Below are 25,184 nucleotides of genomic sequence, written 5' to 3'. Positions count from 1 at the left end.
GCAGCGGGTTAAAGCACAGCACAAAGAAGCTTAAACCACTTCCGCATGAGTTCGATTTCCGCCTGCCCCGGAGGTGATCCACATGGCATGGCGAGGCAGACCTCTCCTGACCCGCCGGCAGCTCCCCTCAGCAGTGTACTTCGTCGATCTGCCTGTTCTGCTCCCCACTCTCTCTCTGGTGAATCCGCTCACGAGCATCATAGTGACCTATACCCCAGTTCTGTACGAATAAATAAATAAATCTTTAAAAAAAAAAAATGAACTTATCCTCAACAGATTACTAGTCTAATGTCTTAGCAGTGAACATTTAGCCCCAAATAAGCAGAATAAATATTCAGATGACTCAAGAAGTTGTTGAATAAACAGAAGCAGGAGAGATTCTTGCTAGTTGTGACATTAAAATAACTTGAAGGCATTAAATTCACTAGACAAGTCTATTTCCCTGATTTTAACTGCTAATTCTTCATCCATCTATGCAGTATGCCAAAACCACAAGACAAGAATGTTTCTATAAAACACCAGTGACAATAAATGTCATTTGACCCTTCCTTATTTTCATCTTTCTTTTAATGTGTCCATGACATGGGTTAATTCCAGTAAATTGCTTCTACAAATTTAATCTTGACACTAAGAAATTTTCTCCAACCAACATCAATTTCTTGTTCCTAGCTCTTAGATTTGAACTGTACATTTGCAAATTTCTTGGAAGGAGTGGGGGAGGGGAAAACTGAAGCCCAGAGAACACAGTAACAGAGAAGCTCAAGTCTTGACAAGTTACAAGTTTTCATGTGTGTTCTAAATAAAAAAAAAAAACATTTCAATATGAAAGACTTGTCAAAATGTATTTTCTGTGATAAAACCAAAGAAAAGTCATTTAAAAAGTCATAAGCAAATATTCTGAAAGTTTTCCAAGATATCAGTAACACTCCAAAGAGTAATATAATGATATTAATATATTAAGAATAAACATAAGATGGAAGTTTATGCAAAAAAAGTCAGATATTAAATTTTAAAAGTAAACAGTCAAAACAACAACAACAATAAAAACCAAGAATGTGTTTGGCAGCGCAGAGACAGACACTTGTTGTGAGTTGTGAACTAGCATATGTTGCAAGCAGAGCTGCTCCCAGAGATATGTGACACAAGTCTGAGGATTTCCTGAGGAATAAGCAACAACAGCAGCCGGCGAAATACAGAAAGCAGAATGTGGTTGGAGAAGGTCTGGATATGAAATGTGCTACAGCCTGCTCCAAAAAGAGTGTGGGGATTTGTGACTAAACAGTTTGGTTTTAAACACAGGAAGTTCAGAGACATAAGTTTCAAAACACTAGGGATGAAGATTTTTGATTGTACAAGATGGGAAGAAAAAAACCTCAGATACGTGTCTGGTGGATCAGGATAGTGCCCCGTTTCCTGTGTATGTCAAACTTTTCTACATGCCACTCAAGGAAAAAGACAGTTGAATTGGGTACTGTTTCCCTGAGATAAATATGCTTTAATTAACTTCCCTATTAAACTTCAAGTTATAAGTCACATAAACCAGCCCAGATGCTGGTAAGAATGAAACCAAAAAGTTTTTCAGTTTCTGATGGATTTCATTTAGAAACTATTAAGTGCCCATGAGGGTCAACAAGTGACAATAATAAAACAAACGTCTATTTGATCATTTATTAGATCATAGAGATTTTTTTATGCTTATGGGTGTGGAGTTAAGACTGTGGTAGACTTATATGTCCTCTAAACTCTTCAGACTCATCTACAAATAGGATATATGAGAAGTATGAGGTGGGATTAATGCAGTTAATTTCAGCTAATGTTCTGAAATGTATGTATCTGTAGTGATATATGCTTCAGGCTTCATTTCCAGAAGGGACCCCAAACATACATGTGCATCTGACTGAAACATTCTGACTGAGACAAGCATGAAATATCCTTACTTTTCACTTCTACACATTTAGCTATAAAGGATAAAATATTTAATTCCAGGCTTTAGTGTCTCTCTGAAAATACAATAATTGGACTGAAACAGATTTGTATTGCTGACATTGTTTACCTTTAAAAAAAGAACATAACATGTAGGCTCATTACCTTGTCTTAGATAAATTACACTGGATAGCATAGCTAGGAAAAATTTTAGAAAGGAAATTAAGTGGTGAATTCTCAGCCTATGGCAGGATTTCTCATCCACAGCATTCTTGGCATTTTGAGTAGATAATTCTTTTTGTGGGAACTGTCCTGTGCTTTGTATGATGCTTAACAGCCATGCTGGCCTTTACTAATTAGTCATCAATAGTGCTATCTCTACTTATCTCCCAGTCCTTACAGCTATTGGTATCTTCAAACTTGCTAAGTATTCCCTAGAGAAAAAAAAAAAAAAAAAAAAGCCCACCTATAGAGAAACACTGATCAAATAAAATGTACAGTCCTTTAGGTTACTTTTTTTTAATACCAAGTTCTAAGTCATCTCAGAGCTTTTTAAGAACTAAAGCTCAACTGCTCAGCAATATATAGGGCATAAGGGAACTTTTCAAGCAAAAATTTCAAACTTGGAAGCAGAATTGCTCTGGAATTTTCTGATCTCTCTCAAGGGCAGCCATTATATGTATTAGTTAATCATAGGATGGGTATTAAGTCTAACAAGTCTTGAAAACAAAATTAAAAACCATTTTCAACACTTTCCCACCAATTTTTGTCCAGCCCTATGCAATAGACATTAGTGAAAAATGAATGACCTATCTCTGCTGAAGTTGGGACTAAGTAGTGTTGTTTCTTCTATTGCCATAAAAAAAATCATCATAACTGCATTCTTGACTATATATGACTATAGTTCCTGCAAGTCAACGCCTTTTTATGGGACTCTAGTAATACTATTTCATTCCCTTTGCCTTTTCTATTTTAGCTTCCCACAATTGCATGTTTTGCACAAAAGTCTCCACTCAGTAAAAACCAAAGCTGTTGCAATGATATGAGAGCTGCGTGCACCTACACAGTATGTCTGCCACACCCAGTTGCCTGTGATGTCTCTGGTATCTGCTTTAAGGGCCTCCTGCTCATTCCCTCATCCTACCTACATAGACCTCTTTAGTGGTACTCAAATATACTAGGACCCCTCTGTTTGAGGTGTTACTAGATACTCCTTTTTCTACCAGAAATTTTTTTGTTGAGGTCTGGAATTTGCATCAGCATAGTCCAGTGCAGAAGGAAAGATGAGGGAGGTCATTAAGCAGGTGCAATAGATGAAGAAAGATTGTCTATGGAATGATCATATTGAGTCTGAGAACAGGTGTGTGGGAGATGAATCTGCCATGCTTTCTGCCATTGTGTGTTTGGGATTTTCCATGATAAAAAAGTTAAAAACAAAACAAACAAACAAAAAGCTGCTACAGGATCTGAGGTATGTGCGTTTTAGCAGGTACCTCATGTGATATTCATGCACTAAGTTGGTAAAGAATCCCTTTGTGAAACTGAATCTTAGTGTGGGAGAGTGGGAGGTTTCACACTTCTCATTCCCCTTTATAACCCATTCACCAGCCACTTCTGACAAGTCCCTGCCACATACTTAGAATCCTTTCCTTGCTGATTTTCACCATGGATTTTGTTACATTCTATGTGGGAATTCTTTATCCTCTTTAATATGTCAGATAGTTTCCCTCAAACCCTTTGCCAGTGCCATCCACAGGCAGATCAGCTGAAGTTTTGCTCTTACCTAATTACAGAGTGCCTCAGGCAACAAGATAAACAAAGAACATACCCTTCAGGTCACTGGGAACACTCCCTTCATGTTTACAGTTCTAAGTTTACAGATGATCTACAGCTTTTCAGCCTCCTCTTGGAAATTACCTCACTAAATTGTCACAACAAAATGTCCATTTACCCTGAAATGTTTCCCTTAAACTTACAGACACTTGGAAGTTAGAACTCCTGGAAACCAGGAGTGTTATCAGCCAGTAGCATATTTCAAATCTGCCATGGTGTTGGTCATCAACAATTTCTAGCAGCTAAGTGTCAACCACGACACCTCCCAGGAACCTATAGGCTTCTGGAACCAAATTTTTCAGATTTCCGCTGGTACCTCCCCATGTCTGCTATTCTCTAATGGCTCCTTTCCCTCTTTCTCCCCAATCCCCCACAATATTGCAAATGTCCAGTGAGAAAACCAGTAGGCTGGGAGTTTATGATCACTAGAGCAATATCCATCTCAATAATATTTGATTAACTCTTCTTTAAATTTCAATTCCTCTATCTTCAAATGAGACTTGAAGATACAGTTTCTCAAGCCCTGCTACTCAAAGTGTAATCCACAGCACAGTAGCACTGGAGTCATCTTGGAACTTTTCAAAACTGCAGATTCTCCGTCTGTAGGGTTGATGAAGATAGGCTTTTGCCGGTTGGCTTCTGAGACTATCACCTGTGGCCTTGAATGCAGGAGGCACTTGGGAGTGTGGGCATGCTTATGGGACTGGAGGCTGAGGCTGTAAGTTAGGCAGTGTCGTCAGAAATAGAAATGGCTAGTAGAGAACAATCTGTGGCTATGAAAGGAAGAGACCACAAGAGAATGCCAGAGGGAGCCCATCAGAAAGAGTAAAGATTCACTGGGGGCCAGGAAGGTGATAGGCTCCCTAACCCAAAACCTGCTTTGCCAGCCTGTGGGATTACAAAACATCGGCCCACCTCCATACCTACGGAATCAGAACAACCTGCTAAATTGACCTCTAGGTGATTCCTGTGCACACCACGTACATTTTCCACTTCTGTTGTACAAATTACCAAAAACTTAGTGACTTAAGTGTATTTTCCAGTTCTATAGGTCAGAACTGCCACACATGTTTCACTAAGCTATAATCAAGATGTCAGCAAGGTTTGATTACTTTCTGCAAACTGTAGAGGAGAATCTTTGTTCTTGCTTTTTCTAGCTTCTAGAACCGACCACATCCCTTGGCTCCTCACTCTGCTCCTCCATCTGCAAAGTCAAGAGTGCTGCAGCTCTGTGATAATTCCTCCCAGATCACATCTCTTCTGTCCCTGAACTCAGCGAGGAAACATGCTCTACTTTTAAGAACTTAGCATCTATCCAGGATACTCTTGTCATTTCAGAAAAGTCACATGTGAAATCCCTTTTTGCTATTTAAAGTCACAGTTCCAGTAATAAGGACATGGATGTCTTTAGGGGTCGTTATTCTGCTTATGACATACATTAAATTTCAAGAAATTATGTATAATTTATTTACATAAAATTAAGAACTGGAGTTCTTTTAGTCTTTCATTGATTGTTTTACCTGTTATAAGCTGAATTTTGTCCCTTTGTTCCCTGCTCTAAAATTCATGTATTGAAGTTATTGAAGTCATAATGTAAGTTAGAATCTGTAGGGTAAATGAAATATCAAGCTTTCTCCAGGCTGCCGGCCTTGAGGGGTGTGGGAGGGGGGCATTTGCCTACGATTAAGGCCGCGTGGACCCAAAGAACACAGGAGCGTGCATGCCTGAATGCTCACACCTGCACCTAGAGGTATAGCTAAAAAGGTGAAGTCACTGTGCTGCTAGCCCTGAAGACAACGTGAGACTGAAGGAAAAGGCCACAGAGAGCCAAAGAAAGAGCTCAGAGATTGAGGCAGGGAGAAGCAGGGAAACTCAGGTACCTCTCAGGCTTCCTGGCCCTCCTGCCTTGTCTGCCTGCCTGGCTTGCCTGTTGCCCCCACAGAATGTCACTTTGTTTGAAGATAGAGTCTTTAAAGGGGTAATTAATATAAAATGAGCTCATATGTCTAAACCAAGATGTCAGCTGTCCTTATACAAAGAGTAGGATACAGGTAGTGCAGAGAGAAAAACTAATTTCAAAACAGACATAGACTAGCCAGGAAGATGCTGACTTGATTTTAAGCAACCAGACTCCAGACTGCAAGAAAACTAATTTATGTGTCCAAGCTATCAAGTCTGTAGCACTTCGTTAAAGCAGCCCTACACTCGAATACATTCCCAAAAGCTATTGCAACATATTTTGAGACAACCATGACTACACGGTGATTACTGCCCCGGAATTATTCAGCTAATGAGGTTTTCCTGACTTGAGTTTAATCATTCTTATCCCTGTCTTCTTAACAATAACCAAAGCTCCAGGTTGGTGCTAAGCAGAATCATAACCCACGCTGCATGCCTTATCCTTGTGACCCGGTCTGTGGAAAACATGTTTCATCTTTTCTAACATAACTTACAAACTCAGCTCAGTTCTTTGTCTTATCACTGCTACTTTCCCAAAATTGTAAACCTTTAATTATTCCCTTTTCATCTAGCCTCAACAATCTTTCTGCCAACAAATCTTTTCTAACTACAAAAACACTTGGTCCTAGATTTCAGTCCAGCCATCTGCCTCTAGATCCCTAAAATTGCTAAACTTCTGGAAGAAGTTATCTGTCTCCTCATTACCAACCACTCCTTAACACTTCATAGCTGACTTTTATCCTAAAATTTTGACTAGCACTGCCATCTCCGATGTCACTGTGACCATTTTTAAAACTGTTAAATTTTGTAGCCTCTTACATATGTTTTGATTTAGCTGAAATATATAGTGCTTGCACTATTGTTCAAAGTTTTAGTATATTCTTTACCTTCCTTTCTAATCTTTCCTACTTTGCCTTTTGTACGGATTCTGCTTCTAAAAGTATTGCATTCCTACCATGCTTCAGAAAAAGAATGATTTCTACCTTTAAAATTTTTGATCATCTCTTCTTTACCTTTAATGGACTTTCCCAGTTTTAAATACAATTGTTTCCCAAAGATCAACTATGGATATTCTTTTTTTTTTTTTTTTAAGGTCTATCTCATAGTACTCTTAATAATTACAATTAGGGCCTCAATCTCAATAGTGCCCTGAACTGTGGTATTATTAAGCTTTTCTACCAGTGTTGCTTTAACATTTTATGTTGTTATGTCCAAAAAGGAACAATTTATACAAGTTAACCAAAAAATTATACATTGAAAAAGAAAGAATATATAATATTAAATAACTTAATAGATCTGACCATTTAGTTGAAACTAGTAATTTCAATGTGTTTTATGAAAAATCTTATATATTGACCATATAGATACAAAGATGAGAGATCTATTATTAGTGTGTAAAAAGAAACATGAAACTACTTTAAAAGTTAGTAACTGTTGGCCCTCCCTGGTGGCACAGCGGGTTAAAGCACAGCACTGAGAAGCTAAAGCCACTTCCGCATCAGTTCGATTCCCACTTGCCCCGGAGGTGACCACATGGCATGGCAGACCTGCCTGCTGCTCCCCTCAGTAGTGTACTTCGTTGATCTGCCTGTTATGCTCCCCACTCTGTCTCTGGTGAAGCCTCTCGCCGCCCCTGAGCCTCTGGCCTGTACCCCAGTTCTGTATGCACAAATAAATAAATCTTAAAGAAAAAAAATCAGGAGTGAGGAAACCTGGAAATTGTTTCCTATGACAAACCTGATAATACAGTTTAACCTGTGGGGTTAAAGAATCCTTCTTGCACTATCTAGCAAGTCTATTTCTACAAACTGTTTCTCTCTTATCTCAGTTACTTTGTCTTTTCTTCTTTTTTAAATCTATAATACTTTATTTTATAGCATTCTGTGCATTTTCCATCTCATTTGCAATCCCCTTGGGCTTCCCATCACCAAATCACCCATGTGCCATCACCACATTCCAGTGCATTTCCCTCCCCCCTCTGTTTTTGATCTCATTCCAATGATAGTTATTTTTAAAGTGTCTTTATATTTCAGAGAACATATGTGCGCACATACACACACACACGCATACATATATACATGTACCAAGAGAATGGTAAAATGCCTGAGATAATGCTTGATGCTTAGTGATGAGTACATGGGGTCTCTAGAATCTCTCTTTTGTCTGGGTTTGAAAATTTTATAATAGAAAGATTTTTATATGGCATGCTTATTTTCGATTAGTATGTTTAAAAATGAGATAGGCAGATATGTTTTGCTGGCTATAATCAACGCATGGCACTGCCAACCTGAGGTAAGCAAGTAGGATAGTTAATCCTTTGTCTGTATACCTGTGCCTACTGTTAGTGCTCAAGCTGCTCCCACCAGGGAGGAGGGCAGACATCTTCAATATAAACAGACATTCCTAGGTTTGGGGGCTTAGTATGCAATAAAATGAAAAATTCAATGAGGCATTCTGTATAAATAATTTTCAAAAGTACTTAGGGGTCTACAGTGAGGATTACTAAAATACAGTAATTTATTTAGAAATATACCCTGATTTGGGAAGAATTACTGTCTATTACCATTATTGTAATAGTTGCCTTTTACCTCATTCCAGTTATCCACTGTGGCCTCAGGGAAACATAACAAAGAAAACAATATTCTAGCATTTTCTCTCTGTAGTTAAACCAAAAGATTAAGGAAGAATGAATTGCTTTAGTAACTCCCTTTATGAATAATGACTTGAGGCCAAAAAAGGTACACTTTGCCTTGAGTAGACTAATATGTAAAGCATGTATCAAATAAAGATTAACAGAAAGGATGGCTTTCTTAGAACTTAAATTAAGGTGTTTTTTTAATATGTTTTATTTATTTTTGAATAAAAGAGCTGGCATGTAGGTTAGAGATAGGGGCAAGGAGGGAGGTGAGAGGATTCACCGGAGATTGGGGAGGTGGGAGCAGAGCAGTCAAATTTATTAATGTACAGTGGTAAGAGGGGGCAGTGTCGAGACAGGAGAAATCTACTGCACCATATGTGGGTCACCTCCCTAGCTGGGGATGGAACACAGGCCTTGCAGTGATAGTGCTGAGATTTAACACCGAGGCTACGAGGGAGGCCCTTAAGCTGAGATCTTTTCACCGTGCAAGTCACTCAGTTGCCTACCTATTCAATGTAACAGATAATATACCTACTACATATATCATTGCAGAAAAAGTCTCATCTTTGCCATTCAAATTTTTAAAGTAACATTTTTTTCAGTAAGTTACCTATTAAATAAATTTAATTTAATGTCAGCTACCATATTTTTATATTTTATTTTCAAATCCTCTCCTCTCCCATATATACACCTCCTGCTGAGCTAATGATTTTCCACTCTCATCTTGCATTATAATGCATTGATATTTCTTACCAAGAATCTTTGGTTTAATATACAAAGCTCAAATCAACCATCTGAGCCTACCACCAGTGCTAAAGTATTACTGTTTTATCATTATTCAATCATAGAAATGTTTTTAATGTATACACCCATGCCAAAATCATGTAAAACAATCCCTCAAGGCTTTTTGTTTGTAGCCCACAATTGTGTTGTATACTTAAAATATTGTGGACATATTGCTGAAGAAGTAAGTACACTACTTATGAAAATCATTCTTTGCCTTTTTTTCCCCCAGTAAATGTAAAAAGCAAAACTTGGAGAGTTATTACATTTGTTTTCCTTCCTTTACTATGTCATGAACACTGGCAGCATATTTTTTGAATCGCAGTAAAAAATTTGGACGTCTAGACATGACAAAATAAGAACACAAGACTTACTTCATGTAAATCACTTGTTTTAAGCAAGGAGTAGCAGCAAGATTTCCTTATACTTTTGCTGTTTTATTAATGAAATCTAGAATGTAAGGACCATGCTCGTGTCATATTTCCTCTTACTTATTTCTATTCTCTGGCTAAATATTTTTAAAAGAGAAACTATCCAAAGTTTGACCTGAATGGTCTTTCACTAGTATGTTCTCACTGGATAAATTTTTGTACAATATAAATTTTAAACATTGCTGAATTAATCTAGAAGCAAGAAATGTCACCTGTTTCCCTGAACTTCTTTTGGAAAGTCTCAGAACGAACGGACTCTTGTTTATATGATGACATCATAGCCTATTTAAGCGAGATTTGTGCATGGTCCTCCTCTTTTTGCTTATTGAATGTAGGCCAGATAAAGAGTTTTCCGGGATCACTTAGTTTGTCAGCATTCTCTTGACTCCACTCACCCCTCACACATCTCTTTCTTCAAAAAGCTCAATAGTCCCACAAGATGTGTGTCTTGGATTTGAACAAGCAGCTAACATCATGTTAATTTTACATGAAAGAAAATATAACTGCTTTTAATATACATGTACCTACATTGTTTGCCTAGGATGGGGCTCCTTAAAAAGCAAAGATATCAAAATGCAGGTTTCTGTCTGTCAGTTTTGGTAAAAATTAAGGAACACATGCAACCTTTGTTGTGGTTAGTCATGACAGAAAATAGGGAAACATGCTTTATAATTTCTTAAAGGGATTTTTAAATCTTCATGGAAATTCCTTAAGCCAAATTACAAATGTTAGTTTTGTGATGCTCTGTTGGTTTTACTAGTCTGTTAATACAGCCACATTCAAATACTATTGTCTTAAATCTAGCCATACCAAATCTCTAGCTTCATTTGTGGCAAATTACTTCCATGTTCCCACTACAAGCAACCCAGTAAGTAAGGCAATGAGGTAGCTGACTATATACCGGCTGCTGGAGAGGATAATTTAAGAAACTTCATCTCCTTTTATTAAATAAACTCTTGTATCTTGCCATTAGAGTGCCTGCAATTCAGAAGTAAATAGGGATGTTTCATCCTAGCACCAATATAATAAACTCTGAATTTATTTCATAATTTTTTTTCAATGTGATTTTATTTTTTTTTACATCAAATAGTCTTTCTGTAGAATCTTCATAGACAAACCTTCCTCCAACACACACACACACACTCTATAATTTCAGTGTATCAGACTTAACCTCTGGGATTCAGAATTCCAAAAGAGAAGAATGAAAGACATAATCCAGTAATAGGAGGATTTTGCAGAGACTGGACTACCCTCCTCTCCATGGGACATCATAAAGTTTCATGTCTTAAGAAATATTATGTTTCATTTTTGAAATGACTGTGAGGTTTGGATGATAGCCTGATATATTCCTGATTTGATATATTGTGATCCAAGGAACTCAGGGATGTTCTCCAAAGATACTTGTCCTGTGGTTTCACACATACAGTGATATGGGTCATGGACACTCAGTCTGAGAATGTGGAAGCACAAAATGTGTGTGTGAGCAAAACAGAGCTGAGGTTTAATCGGTGTGTATTTCAGTCCAGTTTCACTATGTACCCAGATGATTTACACCAAACACAGGGATCTGGAGATGGGGAAGGCAGGCAGCCGTAGGTCTTCCAAAGGACAAGCAGAAAGTGTAGTTCACCAGCAGGCAGGTGGCTGAATGTCAGGGGAGTTACTTACTTGTTTGTTTCTTTGTTTTAATTCATTCCTCTTTGAGTTCTAAGTACTAACATTCAGCCACTAGCTAGAAAAATACAAAGATGTATAAATTACAGTTCCTAATGAAAGAAGATCAGATTCTAATGTAAGAAAACAGAAACCTAACACTGGAAATTATAAGTCAGTGAAAAGTAGAAGGACTAAGAACTCTGGAATTGAGGAAGAGGTGTGAACAGAAAGAAAATTCTGTCAATTTAGCCTCCTCCATTGTCTTAAGATACTGAAGTATTGTTTTATATTTCTCAAGCAGTGCTCAGAGTCTGAAAGAAATGTGAAGAATGCAGGTCTGTTACTTTTTCCAAACTAGGATCTAGATTTGAAAAGAAAACAAATCTGACTATTTCAACAAGATCAATAAACCATCCTCATTAATAGCTGATTTATTCTAAGACGTAAGAAAGGCTTTTCTGCTTTTAAAGACCCCTCTGAATTCAATCATGTTGCTTCTCCATAAAGGCAAACTCCTGTCACAGAAAACTTCCTTTAAGGCTAAGGTCTACACTACCAAATTGGGTTTAAAGACAAAAGACTTGAGTGATTAAGTTAGATAGCCCCTCAAGATTAGTATTATTGAAGTTAATGATAAGCAGTCAAGAGACACCGTATACCACTGATTGGAGCAAGTTCATGTATAAGGAGCTGAGGAACCATATGAATAAGAGTAGACTTTGGAGGTATCTAGGTAGCTTGAGAACAGTTTTGTTAGGTTCAGGCATCAGGTTAGTGATGTCTTATATACAAACAAAATGGATCTATAAAGTATTTTAATAATTTATAGGTTTGGGGTTCAGAGGAGAGATGTTAACCTGAGATTTGCAGTGGGAGAAGAGTTTTCATAATATAAATAAAGAGCTATGACGTGAGGAGAGTTACTCTGGAAAAATGAATAGAACCTGAAATGAAGGAGACAAAAACTGTAGCCCTGAGGGAAACAGCCTTTCTGAGGATGGGGAGAGGAGAGCACCAACAGTGCAAACTGAAGTGGCCTGAGAATTAAAAGAAAGATTACAAGAGGACATTTTATTTTAGAAACCAAGAGAGGGTATAGATTAGAAAGAGCAAGTGATCAAAGGTGTCAAATTCTGTTGAGGGATCAAGAAAGTCAAGGACCAATCTAAGGACATGGTTGTCATTTATGATTTTGATGAAAGCAGTTTCAAGGGCAGTGGTAGAGTAAGAAGTAGATTAGATTGCAGGCCTGAGAAAACATCAGGAGGTTAGAAAGCAGAGACAACTAAGGGTAACGTGTTCAAGGATGTGAGCTGCTAAAAAGCAAGAGAGATCAGTAACTAAAAGAGATGTGAGATCCAAAGAGGAAGACTGGGATTTTGCATATGCCTGCCTTCTTTTTGTTCATTAAAAAAAAAAAAATCACCACTTGTTTTCAGTGAGTGAAAGGGCATACAAATGGAAAGATTGGTGCCTGAAAAAAAGCAAGGGTAATTTTAAGACTAATGCATGGACAGGGGCAGTGGCCTCAAGGAGGAGAGTCAGTTTTGTTTTCTTTTTTTCTTTTTTCTTTTTATTGAACCTGGAGAAAACAATAGAAGACTGATGTATTAGTGCATAGAAGTGATTGATGCTGGAGTATTCAAAGAGCTTATATCCAATAACCTCTATTTTCTGTCAGAATCCACAGCAGAAAATGTGGTGATGAGTGATAAATAGATGGCTGAAGTCCTATCTTTTGCAGGGAACTAATTGGATTGGAAACTTGCCTAATAAAGAGCAGAAAGACAAACTTGCTAGAAAATAGGAAAAATTGCCTTGATATATTCATGACCCAGTAGAAGTAATTAACCATGAATTTAATGAGTATTAATCAACTGGGGTTTTGTTTTATCTGTACAGTGCTCAAAAACTCAGAAAGAAAGGTAGACATGTAGGTTCATTACTTTTTCCAGTGTAAGACCTTTATGGGGAGAGGGAATAGCTAGCATATCTCAGCAAGACCAATTATGAAGCCATACTCATGAAAATTTTGATTTATTTCTATAAAGTACATTTTTGTTGCTTTAAAACACACTCTCAGTTTCATCAAGTTTCTTTTCTCTGAAGGGAGAGTCAGACCACAGAGGTCAAGATTGCCTTAGCTACGGAACTGGGTGAACAGACTGGACAGGAATGACCAAGTTAGAAATATCTTTCAAGTTTAAGGGAACTGAGACAAGCAGTAATACAAAGTTTAAGAAGGGGAATCAGTTCTCAGAAATAATTTGGTCAGAGAATGATTATCTATGTAAGTTATTTTGTAAAGTCAAAGAACAAAGAACTAGGTTAACTTGACATGACTTTGCCAACTTGTTCTAAATTCCTGTGAGTTAAGGGAAAATTGGGGTTGAGTTGAATTGACAGACAGAAATTAAATGGCCTCGCTTGTATGGATTAAAGGGTTGCAAAGTCAGGCAGATTACAAAATAAGGTTTTGTAATCTTAGAAGAACTCCCTCTCCACCCTTTACTCCCTAATCATATACTCAGAGCTTTTGTGTGGTATCACTAAAATGATGGGTGCTGTAGCTACTATATGGGAATTAAGAGAATATGCTGTGATCATGGGGAAGTCTATCATAATGGAATGAAGAAAGAAGAACACAGAAGAATGACAATAGTCAGAGTGAAAAAGAGGTCAGAAGTTCAAGGAATTTCAAAGGAAATGTCATATGTGACTGAAAACATGAAGACAGGATATGAAAATTCTAATAGTTCTGCTTTTTTTTCAAATACAAAAAAAAAGATAGGATTGTACTGTATAAAGTAGGCATAGGGGAAAGGAACAAATTATTTAGAACAGATGACGAATGTAAGTGCAAACTATTGGAGAGAAATATAGCATCCCCCAGGAAGCAGTCACAGAACTTAGGGAGGATGTGCTGAAATGGAGCCACATGAGCAATTTAGGAAAACAGAGGATGAGGAGACCGAAGGAGCAGGTGAACAACAATGCTAGAGTATGAGCTCCTAAATACTACCTGTTCTGCTGTTGCTCTCAAAAATATATTCAAAAATTGCTTAAACTAATTATTATTCATAGCTATGCATTGAGAGAAAATGAAAATAAGGTTATAAAAGAGAAAATGTTTAATAGATTTGTATTCATGAGTATTTAAGATGTACAGGGAAAAAATGCTGGCCACCAATAAGCCAACCACTCTACTTAATGGGACATTATTAAGGGTGAATAAGGCCAATAGTCCAGCCTCTCCTCATCATCAGTCCTGGATCCTTCCTTTCCTGCCATCAAAAGCCCCAACTTTATCCCATTTTGTTTGCAGTATTGTGGAGAGCCCAGGGCATGAGCACCTGCTATTGTTAGGTTCTATCAGGAAAATACTCATGGCAGAGAGGAGAAGGGGGATGTTCAGTAAAGTCTCAGGGCACACGAGTGTCCTTATGCTGTATAATGCTCCCAGAAATGGGCACTTTAGATATAATTTTTAACAAGATACCCTGACTCATAACATTCTTTATAATATGGAAGAGGTCATTTAACAAACAGTCCTAATAAAATGTCTTTTGTGCATGAAGTTTGCCATTCCAGTGCATGAAGTCTCACTTATTAACTCACAACTATGTTAGGTTTTTAACACAGAAATATAGAATGTGGTGGAATGTTTTGTAACAAGGAGCATCTTCACAAGGAGCACAAACCCAAATATCCTTGGGTGATCACATAGTGCTGGAGTTATCAATGTCATGTCCATCTACACTGGAGATTCAAGGGCTCAAGATTAGCATTTGGAAATAATTGCATAGTACATATTGTGTCTCTTTGACATTTCACTATCTCTGTCCTTCTAGTGAAACTAAAACTAACATAGATGTCCTTCAATTTGAGTTTCTTCAACATAGCAAAGTAAGAAAACCTTATTTGTTTTGGAAATCAATATGCTAGCAATTAGGGACAGAAAAACATACATAGAACATTGATGTTTCAATATTATCATCTTTATAATAGATCTGATTCATCAACAACTATTCCCACTCCCCAAACCCACTTACAAATTGATATACTTCACCCTCCCCCACCATTGCTCAACCTAATTGCCATGCACGTTTTCAGGCACATCTATATATATATATACACTCATCAAGGTCTGCAACTCTCCCAATGGTGGTAGAAAATGTTCCAATACCTAGCACGAGTATATTGTGTGATATGAGGTTGACCAAGAGTGACTGGGTCCTTTGGCGAGTTGGCCCTGGTGAGATTATTATGCTTCAATATATATGTCAAACAAATAATATTTTGTGTAAAATGTTATTTTAGTTATAGCTCTCACATCATTCTATCCCCTCACCAACTCTAGAAGACAGGATTCTTAGCCCTTTTCTTCTCAAATGAGTATATGTATGCCCAGAAATAATAAGTGGTACCTCTTCCAAGGACACACAGGTAGTAACTATGTGTTGGAGTTAACTTATTCCAAGTCTTCCTGGCTATGCCCCTTGAGTAGGAGATTAGAGTGGAATCTGTCAGGGCATTATGATTTGGCCCAGATCATTTCTATTGAAAAACTGGAGATCATAGCTCCTGTTTTGTAAATTGTTTTTAATTTACTATCAAAAGGCAGTAGTTATTGTTATTTAACACTGTTGGTTTTCTGATCCATGTAGTTCTGTAGGAGAACTATGCAGCTGTCAAAAAGCATAGATTAACATCCAAAATAAAAAATAATTCTAGATACTTGTTTTAATTTCCCAAATATTATGAAAGGAACATGCAGATTACTTTAGAATAATCTATGTCATATTCTTTTCCTTTCAACCCCCTATAGTTTTTCAGTACCTCTCTTTTCCACATTCAGAGGGGAAAACTTTCCTACTAGTCCCAAAATTCATGTATTATTCTCCTAGCTGTCCTCCTGAACTGGACTACAAATGCAGTTCCATAAAACTTGACTAGTAATAACTAAACCTTCTTCAGTTTGAAGCAATGTTTCTTGATTTTTTTTTTCACTATTACACCTCCTAAGAATTTTTTCCAGTTGTTTTCTAATTGTCCCTGCCATGAAATTTTAATACTATATATATGTTTTTATACCATGAACCTTTGAGACACCACAAATTGTTATAGTAACTAAGACAACTCTCTTCCATCCAACCACACAACGACAAAATTCAGAAAATGAAATCTAATACTTAATCTCCTGCACATCATTGTTTGAGAAGTTAGCAGAGGATATAATCTACCTAAAATGGAAAGTCAATCAAAAAAGACAGTGTGTAGAAAACAGGAAATCTGATAAAGAGTGAAAAGAGCATTTCATCTGGTTGATGATAATGGACTATCCCAGATTTATAGTTATGTACCATGTGGATAACATGCTATACAAATTGACAACACACAAAAAGGTCATGCCTGTAAAAAATACCAAAACTCTAATTTCCTATTGAAAACCAGCTGAAAGTTGTTGAGCACATATCTAAAGCTTGAAAGAAAACATTTCTTAATTAAACTAGAAAAAGAAATGGTATGAAAGCATTCAGGAAAGAACTAAAATAAATAATTTTAGAAAGCTAAACTAAAACAATATACAAGGTATTGAATACAAGCAAGTCAATAAAATAAGCAGAAGTTTAAAAGAAGATACTATTAAAAATTTTAAATAAATGAAGGAAAATAAAATAGCAAACATTGAAGACAGAGAAAGAAGGTCTGACACTTAGATAACAGGAGTCTGTGGAGCAGAAGCAATACAAGAAAAGAAGCAGGGAAACAGAGGGCAGGGGGTGATGAATGGGAGGGAGGGGGAGGGAGGGGTGATTTAACTAATTTGAAAAAACGTTCCTGGAAAAATGAATTACTAAATTTAAAAGCATATTTCATGCCCAAGAATATTTTCCTAAAGTACATTAAAACCTATTGAATAAAGATACTAGACTTGAAGAATTTTTGGGCATCTAGGTAAAAGTACTGAATGACTTATAAGGGGAAGAAAATTAGACTCTCATCAGATATGTCAGCAGATTTTTTTTAATTTTTAAAAAAATATTTATGCATACAGAATCGGGGTACAGGTCAGAGTTGCAGAGCAATGAGGGGATTCACCAGAGAGAGATTGAGAAGCAAAACAAGCAGATTGACTGAAGGACATTGCCGAGGGGAGCAGCCTGCAGGTCAGAGAGGTCTGCTGTTCTGGCCGGGTATGGAACTCGCACTGAGGCTGTGAAGCTAGCTTCACAGTGCTGCGCTTTAACCTGTTGCACCACCAGGGAGGGCCTCAGCAGATTTTAATTCTAGAAGAAAACAGAGTAGTTAAAATATTCATAGAAAGCAAGTGTGAGTCAGGATTTGATATGTAAGGCCTCAGAGAATAGAGTTCCTACTAGGTCTTTGCTGAGAAATCTATTATGAGTTTGGGGAACCAAATTATTTGAGGGACAGTGGTAACATAATAGAAACAAGGAGTAGAAAGAAGATAATACACTTGATAATGACATATATGCCAACAATGTAGATGTCCTGTGTATTTATTTTTTAAGGTAGCAAAATGGTAAAAAAAAAAAATTTTTTAAATAACAACTTTCAATAATAATCAAAGGTAATAATAATTCTAACAAATCTCCAACTGGGTTTCCCTGATTGTTCTCTGCTAAGGATGCCAAAAATATAGAAATATGTTTCATTTTTTCATGGAAATAAAGTTATATATGGTATGTTGCTCTTCTTCCAAACATGAAGTTTTTTGAATATATCAGAGCAATCTAACATAAATATATTAGGGCACTCTGCATTAAACATCATGGAATCATTGATTTTGCAGGAAATTATTGAATGTTTTCTATTAAAAGACAGGAGTCTAAAATGTCTTAAATTAACTTTTAATAAGCATCAAAGATTGGTTTATATCAAAATAGCATCCAATAAAATCTCTGAAAAAAAATTTCATTAAACAACACACTGGTTCTGGTTGCAAAACTGACAAAAGAGAAGCTGCTTTAGTTGTTGGCATATGGACGGTTTATTTCTTTGTTTTATTATGCCTGTTAATTTTCTTACTAATACGTTATAATGGTCCCTAGTGTACATAAAACAAATGAGTTAGACTGAACCTCAACATTGCTCCAAATGCTTCTCTGAGTCTGTTTTTTCTGAGGTAGTCTGACCCAGCAGGGCTTGAGCTGATGTGTGCCTGAAGACACGTTCACAGCCTTCTTGGAATTACTCAGAGAACATGATTCACACACTTTTTCAATCTTTGACTTTTTAAATCTTGTTGAGCTTGTTTTATCTTAAGTCCATGTTCCCCTTCTACAGAGACATAAGATAGGTAGGAGACCTATTATTATTACCCAATAGAAGGAGCATTTGATTGAAATTCTACGTGAAATATGTATTAACTTTTGGTATCAGCTGCTTTAGACACCTTTTTATAGCTTCACTTCCTAATTTTGACATTCATTTACTGTTTTTGAATGGTCTCCAGGAATAACTGCTTATTTCCTCAAAACTGATCCATTTTAGAGAATTTGTGTCCTCTGCATAGAAGATCCCTTATTAGGGATTTGTTTATTACCTGGCTGCTTCTTGTGTTTTTTTTTTTTTTAAAATCATATCATATATAAGGTTGTTAGGTTACCAATCTGAAGATTACCTGTAAGTATTTTTATGCAGTTATAAAAAGTGGTATTCACAGAAGACCCAATTTATAAGTGCATAATATTCCTATACTATTGAAAGTCTCTGCAGACAGTTTGCAAGTAGTTATTCTGCCGAAGAAGAATCCATCCTAATAGGTTAGGAAATGAAGGGAGATACATATATTCAGAGATGTAATATGCAAATTTTTTATCACAACATTGGAGGATCAAAATATAAGAAATAAGAAGTGTATACATAGGAATATGGTTAAACATGAGCTATACACTCAATCAAGGACACATAACTAGTGAAAATACTTGAAAAAAGGCTAAGATGAAAACAGATGATGCATACTAATATCTTTATTGAAATATGAAAAAGATATGTAATGCCAAATGCTGCAAAATGTTAGAAAATAGCACTTTCTTTTCAACTCATGTAGCAAAATATAAAAAGATCACTGCAAGTTAATTTTATAGAGGCAAGGTAAGATTTTAGCTAACATAGCAATTTAGCTTACTCTACTTTCTTTAAATGTTATAATTTCCAGTAGTTATAAGCAAAATAAGCTTTCCTATTTTTAGTGTTAGTGTTCCCTATGAAAATATTTTCTTTGTTTTGGAGGGGAATTTGGACCTGATATTGTACTCACCTGCAAATGAAAATTTTTGAATAGGGAAAATAATCTTTCTCTAAGTCAAAGGAAGATTCTCCATTTCTTACAAGTTACACCAGAAGTCATGTGAGAGGAAATGAGTCTTCAGTATTTACTACGAATGCTTCATCTAAGAATGAAGTTTGCATAAATTTTGCAATATGCCCATTCCTTTTTCCAACTTTAGAAACTGTTACAAAATCAGACTTTCTTTGAACATACAAGTGTTTTTGTATTTTGTGTGGGCCAAATTTTAAAGGGAAACAGTGAGTTTATCATCTCCTCTGTGACACATTTGAATGGCCACTCCCAAGTAATTCCAGCTTCCAAAAACTGTAGATTTTCCAGCCACAGCAAATGGATTTCAGTCACTGATGTTATTCACAGCTATGGCTGTTTAAAATACTGACAGCAGTAAATATAACATAACTGTATTTAACCAGGGTTTTTAAAAATAAGATTGCAGCTCTTTAAGCTGTGTGTTAGTCTAAAAAATTAGTATGTACCATTCAAAAAATCTGGTTTGATTTAAAAAAAATTTAAATCAAAACTGTTTTATTTGAAAGCAGGGCATCAAAAATTTCATAAATTTAAAATATAAATTTCAAAATAGTAGTCATGAATGCAATCATATGTCATCTCTGACTCTTCATAGCTGCTCTCAGTCTCAATCTCTACCCATCTTATTCATATTCCACATAACTATAAAATATTTACTTATAAAATATAAATTATGCCAAGGAAAGGAGTTGGAAAAAGTCAGAAAAGAGTTTCATGATCATGGACATTTAGGAAAGAGTAGTTTTACTAATATCAAGAGATGTATTTAATGCAGCATTAAAAAATCTGTTATATATACATCGAATCTCCAAGAAAGGGGAATGTAGCTTACCTAGTATTTGTTTATTCACAGATCCTAATTTGTGGGATTAGTGATCCTCTAAATCTAGAAGCAATTATAAGTAGCTATTCAAAACTAAAGAAGTAAACTTTTTCTAAGACTTTTGTAATCTCATTTACTACTAAGATTTCTTACTACTAAGATCTCATTTACTATTTACTAAGATTTCTTATTAGCGTGTCACTTTGTATTACTTACAATACATCCTAATCTATTTTTTTATGCATCTTTAGCCAATTTTCTTTGTTTTCACCATCTTGAATCATCTGAAATTCTCTTATAGTTGCCTATCCCTCTGCCCTCCACCATGGGTATTCTGCCAGCCTGAAGTGCTCTTTTCAGTACTTTTGTTTGATGTGTGACTAAAGTCCCACACCAGTTACTTTCCCTTGGTGAGTCCCTGAATCCCTCTCTCCATTTCCCATGTGCCATAACACTCTGCTCTCTCATCCCCTCTAGAACGTTACAAAAACTATTACCATGAAGTTATACCTTTTCTCCCCCTCCACTAGACTAGGAGGGCCCCTGAGGCTCTTATTTTTATTTGTACTACTACACCAAATACAGTTTTTGAAATATAATGGATGTTTATTAAATAGAAACTAAAAACAGATCAACATATATATGCATACATGTGCCTTTTTATTTAGTGAAGACCCTAATACTGTTTCACTCTGTAAAAATAAAGCTGTGTTAAGGCAATTCTCTGGTCACTGAAGGTCTAATGTTAATATCAGATCATTTTAATGGCATAAGTTCAGTATGAAATAGATAATTTTGAAGTTTAGAATGTTAAAAAATCAATGCCTAAACATCAATTAAGACTGCTGAAATTGCTAAAAATTACCATGAGTACTATCAAAATCAAGTTTAAATAACAGAGAGAAATATTTCTAATTAAACTTTAATCCATAACACATAAGATTCATGGCTTGGTTAATTCTTCAAACATAATATGGTTTAAGAGGATTAAATGCATGAGGTGAAGAAATCTAGCATCTTTAAAAAAAAAAAAACTTCTTAGGAAAATAACTTTCTAAAACATGTTGCATACATATCCAGGAGTTCTGCAATTCTTTTGAGAAGTTACCTCATCTGCTAGACGCCCACCGGAGATACCACGAAGGATGGTGTAATAACATACCAAGCTAATGAGAATATTCTACTAATGAGGACCGTCGTGAGTATGAACATTCAAGCTAATAAAAATAACTACTGCCGTCATGACTTAACCACAAATTTTGTTTGTGTGTTTTGTTTCCTGCTGCATGCTAATTAATCATTACTTAAAGGCCACAGATGTTTCAAATGACTATTTTCTCAAAATCAACTCTCTTTTTTTGAATCAGTGAAGTCAGTTAAAATACCTCTATGTTAAACCAAAACTCCAGGTGCTGAAAAGACTATTTAGCACCTATTATCTTGTTCTTATACAGGGAATTGTCACAAAATTGTCTTAGTAGGCAAAATAATATATGAATCTACTAACTATGCTGTAATCTAAGCTAATTTAAGTGAAAAGTCAAAAACTCAAATGTGCACTGAACTGAATCAAAATGTTTCAATGTTTCAATATAGAAATATGGGCAAAATACAAAACTGTGCCACTCTGAAATTTATTGTTTTCTAAAGTCAGTTAACTTGAGCTTCATAGAAAATGGTTTTAGAAAAGTTGAAGATTGCCTTAAAGATATCCTTGGTAAATCTGTCAGAGTATTCCCTAGTGAGATGGGGGGGGGGGGCGGGGGGGAAAGAAAGCAAATTGAAAGTTTAGGCAGGCATGAGTAAACTCAGGATGTGACATAACATACTAATGGAAAACAGTGCATGAGGACAAGTTTTCTTCAACATAGAAAAAGAATGTACAATTATTAAAGCAGGAATCTACTGGGGCTGGGAAGGAAGATACCTAGTATTTGCATGTGTGTCTATGACTGTAATACCCATGGCTCCTGTTCAGTTCTCTTTCCATGTTAGTGAATCAGCTTATTTGGCAGCATCTAGCAATGAATTTTTGCTTATGATATTATTCCTATTACAGAAGATATAGCTCATTTATTAGATGACCATAGGGTAAAATGGCCAGAGAACCTTCCAAAAAGTAAAAAACTGCCAAAATGTTGAAACAAGAGCACATATATTTTTAATTTTTTTATTTATGCATACAAGAGCTAGGATGCAGGTCAGAGGTGCAGGGGGTGAAAGGATTCACCAGAGACAGAGTGGAGAGCAAAACAGGTGGATTGACTGAAATCCACTGCTGAGAGGAGCAGCAAAAGAGACAGACCATGTGGGTCAACTTGCCTGGCTGGGAATTGAACTCATGCTGCAGGGGCTGCTGATAGGTTGATGGTGCTGAGACTTATCCTCTTGTGTTACCAGAGAAGGCCAGGTTGCATAAATTTTATTGCATACATTTGATATCTTTAAATTTCATGCCAAAAAAATGTAATTTTGTTTTTTTTCAATGATCAGAAAGTATATAAACTAGGTAAAAAGAAGAGATTGGATTGTTATTTGATGAATTACTACTACTTGCTGATTCTCTGAATTTAAATACCTTTAATATAAAATAAATAATCAACAGCAATTGCTGACTTATGCCTTGGGTTTTAGTGAATATGATTGTCTGTCATCGATGTATTATGATGATGTCATTGCTAACTATGATTGTGATGTGGAATAAAACACTTAAAAAGTACATAATATACACATTTTACTGGATAGCAATAATAATTACATAAAATAACTGTTGCTATTCAGTAATATCTTCTCCAAAAATGTCATAGCAGTTACATAAAGTATACAGAGTGAGAACTTTTCCAAAAAATGAAGGAAATTTTTTTCTTGATACAAATCCTCTTTCATGTAAATATGTTTCCTAAAGGTGTGGCTAAGTGGGGCTCTCTGATCTTCAGAGTATGTTAGTCATGTTTAGAGATCTATATTCCTATGAAATAAACATGCCAGTTCCTGCCACGCAGCATAAGAAAAGGCCACATTAGCTTACAGTTCAAAAGCATAGATTTTTCTCAACTCTGTCACAAAAAAGCTAGAAGTTTCTTCATTAAAAAAAAATGGGCCAAAATAATCTATAGTTTGCTTTTTAATTCTAAACAATTCTATGCTTCAGTTATTGTTGCATATGTCCTCATTTGTTATTTTAGTACCAAATACCAAAATTATGTAGATTATCAGCTACCTTGTAAACTCTAGTGTCACAGTGGATCTGTGAATAAGTAATACAGCCTCATTAAAAATAATTTCTTTGAATTTTTAAAAATGTGATTTTCTCATAGTCTTTAGCCAGCATGCCCCAAATGTCCACAATATAGAGATATTTTAAATATTCAATTGATAAAATAATTTTAATAGTGCAATATCCATGACTTAAACCAGCTTCTTGCTTATAGTCTTTTAAAATAATATTTGTATTTACAAGAAATATACACAAACACCATGATGACTAGAGTGAGGAACTGCAAATGCAATGTTTTCTTCCTAGAGCAGCAAAAAAGAAAACCAACACACAAAAAATTATGTACTAAAAATACTTAAAAAATGATACGGAAATGGCAGTATGATGATGATGAGGCATTCAACACTAGAAATTAAAAAAGGTGAAGACTGTTAAGGTTGGGTATTTGCAAACAGACCAAAAGGCTTTGGAGAAAACTTGTGTTTGTAGTGTGGTGTAGTGAACATAATACTAATTTCATTATAGAGCAGATGTGGATTTAAATTCTGTCTTTGCCCCTCATTGATTACAGGGCATTGGGCAAAATAATTAATACTATGAACCCGTAACTCACTTCTAAGTTATGATAAGTTGCAAATCAAAATCTAGTCGTAAGGATCACTTGAGATAGTGTTTACATAAGGTTTTGCGTAAAGAATTCTGTTTTTCCCTACTTTCAAGATAACTAACTTAGAGATCTTATACACATCTTATATACTTAAACATCTTACATTTTGAAAACCCTTTTCAAAAGTAGAAATAAACAACACAACAACAAAATAAAAGTAGAAAGAATAAAAGTGCATGATGACAGTTCCTACAGTCATGCAGAATTCCATTGGGAATCATCACCAGGCTAGCAGAACTCTCAATGAGCAAGTCACATACTCCCATTGCTGTCATTCTATCAGTATTGCAATATACTAGGTTTTCTTTTTTTCAGATTGATTATTTTTTTCAGTTTTACTTACTGACAATCTGATAGCGTTCTCCTAGATATGAGAATTATTAAGAAAAATTTCATCCCTCAAATAGAATAATCATACCATATTTACAGTGAAAAATTTATCTTCAATCTATTTTTTATTGAAAACTAGAAGCAGTAAAAAAATATATTTTAGAATCATTTTGAAATAAGATCTCTCTAATAGCTAACTTAGAGACCCCCAAAAGAAACTATTATCCAAAGCAATAGACTACCACATTTTACCAATGATTGCAGGTTTATTGCACATACGAGGGAGGCCCCTAGAAAACTAGGCTGATTGTAGCCATGCATCTAAATTAACCTTGTGTTAATCTTTTTTTTTTTTTCCCTTTGCACACTGATGCACTTTGGACTTGCTCAAGAGTCACAACTTCATGTCTGCTGTAATCAAAAATCTTATTTCATTGAAAAGTATTGTGTAGTTTCTTCAAGATTAACTTTTCCTGGATGTTTAATTCTCTGAACATAGTTGTTAAATTCTAAACATGGGCCCTCCCTGGTGGCTCAGCGGGTTAAAGCACAGCACTAAGAAGCTAAAGCCAGT

Source organism: Condylura cristata, unplaced genomic scaffold (assembly GCF_000260355.1).
Source record: "Condylura cristata isolate star-nosed mole 26May11 unplaced genomic scaffold, ConCri1.0 scaffold00001, whole genome shotgun sequence".
Classification (NCBI taxonomy): Eukaryota; Metazoa; Chordata; class Mammalia; order Eulipotyphla; family Talpidae; genus Condylura; species Condylura cristata.
Note: the sequence above shows the minus strand (reverse complement) of the source record.